At 40.8% G+C, this 6,662-nt stretch overlaps 1 long non-coding RNA gene across 1 annotated transcript; it reads left to right on the top strand.

Annotated features, from left to right (window-relative positions):
* The first annotated feature begins 3,988 nt into the window (after positions 1-3,988).
* LOC134220163 (uncharacterized) lies at positions 3,989-5,694 on the top strand. Its single transcript, XR_009981786.1, has 3 exons — positions 3,989-4,474; positions 4,532-4,684; positions 4,741-5,694. It is a non-coding gene; the product is annotated as an uncharacterized LOC134220163 (long non-coding RNA).
* The last annotated feature ends 968 nt before the right edge of the window (positions 5,695-6,662 follow it).

The following is a 6,662-nucleotide window of genomic DNA, read 5'->3' as shown; positions in this document are numbered from 1 at the left end:
AGACGGAGAAAATTGCTTGCGATATCAGCACGTCAAGGGGGCATTGACTGTGCTATTGTGCGATGAACTATGGCGAAAGCCGTTAGTCGAGATCAAGCGCATGTTTTTGGATGCTGAGCAGGGTTTGCAGAAATCGCTCTCAATAGATAACAAACAACGATAAAAGCGAGGCAAAAACTGTTCCAAATCATAACAAGCCATGATAACAAATTTATCAAACTTGTATATAAGTGCAAAAAAATAGAATCGGATAGGCAGCCCCCATCGAAAAATGGTGATTCTCGCTTTGTTTTCGCTCATTTCGTGTTGGTTACTGCACAGCTGTGTAGAACAAGTTGAAATGCATCATCAAAGCCAGTGCTCCCCGCATTTGGAGCTTTCTAAAAGAAATTTGTCATGGGGTATAGCCTCCCGAATCAGTTCTTTATCATGACAATTTGCGAAAAAAGTCTCTCGCGGGATGCTACATATCGTATATGTATACAGAGATGATAAGTGAGAGACTTGCTCATTCTCTTAAGGATTCAATCCCTGATGCTGAGAAAATCTAGGCAATGGAGGATGGACGATGCGCAAATGGTGCCAAACGTGGCGCTGAAAACAAATAAGAAGGAGGTGGAATGTTTTGGCTGCGGGAAGTTGGGACATTGTAAAAACAAGTGGCCAGCCTTGAAGGACAAGAAGAAGAAGAATAAAAAGGCGTATTTCGTCGTTCACAAGGCACACTTTGCTCGCAGGATTTTCTAACAAGAAAAATGCACAGAAGGTTTCGACGAAAATTTGTTGCTAAATGCTGTGAATCTGGCAACACCTTACCATCAATACGAGTGAGTTGATGTTCTTTTCATTCCAAGTCTTGAAGAAAATATTTTTGACGTAAACTACGTGTAAGAGGAAGACTCGGGTACAGGGTGTAAAATGAAAATTTCAAAATTGGGGACCGTCACAAAATCATGTGAGATTTGTAACATTAATAGGTTCTACATATATCTTTCAATGGATTTTAAAGATTTATATATCAATCGATTCTTAAACTCTCCGCCAATTTTCCAGAACTATTAAAAGTTTTAAAATTCAACGCTAAACTATTGAAAATTTCAGTTCTTTCATGCATTATGCATCCCCTGTACAGCGCGTTTCAATCCTTGGTAATTGCCTACTTTTAGGGTGTTATAATTTTTGAACTGGGGTGTATGAATGGGGTGGCCCAGCTGCTAGACAGTGGGGTCCCTAACTCCCTCCCGAGAGGGAGATGCTGCTAAAGCTGGGTAGTAGTGTCGGTGGGATAGTTCCTTCTCTTCTATATAGAGCGGAATTATTGGTTCAGTGTATGTACTATATTTGGTTTAACGTAGTTTACGTCGAGCGGTCGTGTCTTGTATACAACCCCAATTTTTCAGTTGGAAAGATCAATTCCATGGGTTACTTTTCAGGATGGCATGGTTCGGATTGAAAAAGAAGGCGAAATTATTGCCGAAGTTAAGGATGAAAATGGTCTTTTCCACGTTAATATGTTGATATGCTCAAAAACAATACGGTAGAAGGAAAAGAAATAGCATCAAATGATTCCGTTAGGCAGCATGAAGTTTGTAAAATCTGGCTGGGAAACATGCTAGTAAAAAATCTTGGATATGGAATTAATTAAAAAGCAGCTAAACGTCAGAATGTGATGTCAAAAACGCGTTGACGTCTTGTTTCCGTGTTTGGCGGGATCGATATTTTCTGGCACGTAGAATTTTTCTTTGTTCAATGCAAAAAGTAAACAACATTGACGCTTGTCAAAACGCTCCGATTAGCGAACGGCATTCGCTAGTTGGGGTGAGGTCGTGCTCCAATTAGCGAATGATCACTGTACCAAGATCAAGTAGGCCACTTGAACTAGTGCATACAGATGAATGCGGTTACATGGAGCAATCCACATATGATAAACTTCGGTATTTTGTTACTTTCATTGATGATTTCACTCATTTTACGGTGGTTTATCTTCTCAGAAGAAAATGTAATCGATCTTTTGAAGAATATTGATCATTCAGACCAAAATTGTCTGCTCGACGCTGATGAACTTGTAACAATGCCCACTTCCGACTTGATTGACATGGAAAAATAAAATAAATATGCTGCATTGCACGGAATTACCTGTTACAAAATCAAGCTTGTTTTTGTCGCTAACAACGTCGCTGGCAGAAAATTGAAATTTGGAAGTCGATTTCCATACTTCAACTTCCGAACGCTCTTACGAAAAAGTTCTGGTGTCAAACTCAAATTTTGTTTTGACTGTCATGATGTCGGAAGTAAGTTCGGAAGTAAAACGGAAGTTGGGAATCAATTAAGCGCTGGCGACACAATACGAAGCAATGGCAACAGCGCACTTCGGTTAGAGGTTATCTAAAGTACGTTGCGACAATGGCAGAGAGTATCTCGGAAGTAGAGGTGTGCGCCGCCGCCGCCGACATTTTTGCATCGGCGCGCCGCCGTTTAAAATTTGTCACGCCGGTGGTCTATAATTTTCCACGCCAATACACACTAAAAGAAGTCCACAGGATTTTCCGTGGAAATTTTGACGATTTATTGGAATTTACGTAGATTTTTCCGCATTAGCGTAACTAGCCTCGATGCCTAGGGGGGCTATAGGTTCTTGATCTATTTTCTCTAGTTTGAGCTTCTTTTCAAAAATTCTTGAACATTTTACCACCTCGTTAAGCTATCTTAGTGGTAATGTGATAAATACGGTCCAACCACCTAAAGCAATTGCAATCACACTCATCCATTATACTTTTTTTCCAAGCATATGCTTTCTGCTGTAGTCCATATTATCGAAGTACACCCGATTCTTTTTTACACGGGGGATGCCTGCCGTGTGGAAAAAATCCGTGTAAAAAAAGAATCGGGTGTATGTTTGTTTACCAGCCGATGATTGCTCCAACGATTCAAATCGATCGTGTATGGGTCTGTTCACAAATTACGTAACGCTTCTGGGGGAGGGGGGAGGTCCAACTAGCGTTATACTTTGTTACACTAAAAGTGGGGGAGGGGAGGGGTACTACCAAATGCTACGCATAACGCGAATAAAAATTTATTTGAACGTCTTTTTTTTTAATCACTTATTGAAGTAATTGCTGTTTATCGTTATCGTATATTAGTAATTATCGAAATCAAGCATGCTGACATAGCGGGACTGATATGCGTAAAAATACTAAGCGAATATTGTATTTCTCGACACCACAGTTCCGCAAAACTATGTAAATGGTTATGATCGCAAATTCTATTTTCGTTTCTACTAGCTGCATTCTTGATATCGTTGATTTTTAATCATGTGCCGTCCCTATTCTAACAGTGTTCAAAAAATACCAAAACCCAAATGATTCAGAGAAGGCAAAAAAATCTGCCTTTAAAATTTTCACAGTTACGCGTTATATGGGGGAGGGAGGGGGTTCAAAAAACGTTACTTTTTGTTACGAGGGGGAGGGAGGGGGTCAAAAACTCGGATTTTTGCGTTACGTAATTTGTGAACAGACCCTATGGCTTTGCGTCTAAGTGTAGTAGCGCTCGCCTTTTTCCCGCACACTTAAAGGACAATATGTGACAGGTCGTCGTCAGATTCCCACCGGTAGGCAGTGGAAATTTTTGCATATTTCATAAATATTCTATCTATCTCAAATGAAGAAAAAGCGATTTCGACGGGAATCTTCCAAGCATATCGAATGGAACCTCCAAGGATTCTGAAGGCAATAAACCAGTGGTTCCGGCAGGAACGTTCAAGGGATTCTACTGAGAATAATAAGAATATCTTCCATCCTCTAGGAATTTCGACTTCCAGGAATTTGAACGGGAATGTTTCAGGGATTCCAATGCAAATCTTTTAGGGATTCCGAATGGAATCCTCCAGGATTTCCGACGGGAATGTTCCAGGAGTTCAAACAAGAATGTTCCAGAGATTCTGTCATAAATCCTCCAGGAATTCCAATGAGAATGTTCAGAGATTTGTTACGTTTAGTTCTCATTCAGCAATCATAATGATTATATGGTTAAGCAATGCATCGCCAAAACACCACACACAAGCAAAAATAAATCAGCCGACTCATCGCAAACGGCAAAATCAATTTACACGGCCGTGAAGCGATCCGATACAAACCGTCATTTCAAAAGCAACACAATTGAGTTCACCCCTACCGGAGTGCAATAGGCCTTTGCGGCGAAACCCGGCTGTCATCGACTTTATTTGACAAGCACACGCACACTGAAGCTCAGCCCGAAACCAACCGCCAAACGTTCAACAGCCGCGCAATTTGCCTGCCAGGCAGGTGAAAGTCTCCCATTTTGAGATTTTGGTCGACTCTTGCTGCTAGAAACACGTGTATTCGGTGTGGCTGGAGTACAGGGCCACGATAATTGGAATCAGAACAGGCCGGAGTTCGTTTTTTTGAGGCCCACTTTGCCGAAAAGCTGACCACGTAACACGAGCACGAGCAAGAAGGTGAGTTAGTGATTGGATTTACATCACCGCATTGTCCCAAATAAAAGTGAATTCCAGAACCGAATCTACGAATTACCGGCGGCATAAGCGGTCCTGAGCAGCATCCGGCCATCCAGACAAGATCCTCGTTAATCGCAGATTGAAAACACGATCGACCCGGATAGAATCGTCCGGACAGGAAAATTGTGCCGAAAGAAGCCCCTGAACAGGGTAAGCAATACTGAGTGCAAGATCAAGAATCAGTGCTAATTGAATTGGTGCCTTAGGGCTTTTCTTTTTCCTTGTTTCGGTCTCGATTGGCAGATCAGCGAGCTGCGGTAAATCCGGCAGGGAATCGAATCTCAAGGAGGTGAAATTTGTGTGCGCTGCCAGAGCACAACGCGGACAAGGCAGGCTACGGTTGCTTCGAGACGGGAGCCCCGGAGTGCAAGTAGCTGGAGACTGGGAGAAACTCGGAGACGTCGGCAACGGAAACGGCAGGACCAAGTCCCTCGGAGGGATCCCATCCAGCATCCCGGTCGCGCTGGACGGCCAGAGGGGTCCCCAGCGGAGGGACTGGTGTTTGTGTGCAAAGTTGGTGAGCGGCTTGCGAGGATTGAGACGGCATGAATATCGCTGTGCAGAAAACCTTAGGGGGACGCCCCGTAGAGTCGAACCGTGAGTAGAAATTACGAGAAAATTATGTTAGCCTGTAAGAAGAAAGAAGTAGAGAAGTAGAAGTAGGATGGAGAGAGTATAGATGAAGAGATAAGAAGGCGGTAGGAGGAAGATTAGGGCAAATGCCCCAAATATATGTATTGATTTGAGATTTGTGGCTTTATTTGTCTTGTTGGTGCTTTAGCCCTCCAGTTTTGTTTGCTTTGTGTCCACTTTGGTAGTTCTGCTCTACCCGCTACCGGAAACTCGCAATACTGGCGCCCAACTGAAAATCCACAATTAAAACTACCGTTTAGCGAAAATTTTTGGTTTGTTCAGTTATATTTTGGTTTTGTGTTTTGATTATCCGGCCTATGATAGTCAAATTTTACTTTAACTCTTACGCATTATTATCGATATGGATTATACGCATTTGACCGACGAAGAGGTGACCTACGAGTTAGCTTTACGCCACGTAGTCAACCTAGGTCCAACCACCCATCGAGGTAAAATCCTCCGTCTCAAGGCTCTCGTTCAAGAGGAGACCTTGAGAGATAGTAAGCCCACTAGCTCAGACCACATAATGAGCTCACAATCAAACATTGAACATTGTGAAGTTCAGATACACCAACTGCAAATTTGTACTGAATCGGCCATCCGCTCAGCCGATCATGGGCGTAGCCAGGATTTCGAGAAGGGGGGGGCCAACTTTTTTCTAAATCGTAGTTTTATAGTAGTTTTATAAAAACACATGAATATTAACACATGAAACCAAATCGAAACAATAATGATTAAAACAATAATGATTAAAACAATAATGGATTTAAAAATGCGTGATTTATTGCTCATTAGATATTTTTAAATAAAGTGAGAAAAATATTAACGAACTTAGTATTCAGAAAGAATATAAAATAGGCTTTAACAATTATTATAAAAATCCTGCATCTTCCATAAGTTTAAGAAAACTGGCATTTTATCCGAAATTCTATCAGGGATTCTTTAGGAATGCCTCCAGCAACTTATTCGGCAGTGTCTTCAGGAATTCCACCATAGATTTTGTCGGGAATTGATCCGAAAATTCCACCATTATTTACTCCAAGAAAATCTTCACGAACTTCTTTATAAGTTCTGTAGAATTCTCTGCAATAATTCAAATAATTTCGTGCTGTTTCCCATAATTTTTAAGAATAAGAATATTCCGTGGAAATTCCGCAGAATTACCAGTAAACATTCCTGAGAATTTCACGAAAAATCTTCGAATTTCTTGTGTAAATTCCATAAATTATAAATAATTAATAATAATTAATAATTAATAATAATAATAATAAATAAATAAATTCCATAAAATTTTCCGTGAATTGTTTCGAATAATTTCTTGTGAAAATTTTAAAGAATTTCTCCAGAAATTCCACCGGAAATTTATACAGAAATTATACCGAAAATGAAATCAACAATGGAATTTTCGGAGGAATTCCTAGATTAATTCGCAATGAAATCCTGAAAGAATTCCGGTGGAAACTTCAAGATTTCCACTGGGAGATCCTCCAGGAGT

Source organism: Armigeres subalbatus, chromosome 3 (assembly GCF_024139115.2).
Source record: "Armigeres subalbatus isolate Guangzhou_Male chromosome 3, GZ_Asu_2, whole genome shotgun sequence".
NCBI classification, from domain to species: domain Eukaryota; kingdom Metazoa; phylum Arthropoda; class Insecta; order Diptera; family Culicidae; genus Armigeres; species Armigeres subalbatus.
This window is presented reverse-complemented; position numbering and strand designations above follow the sequence as displayed.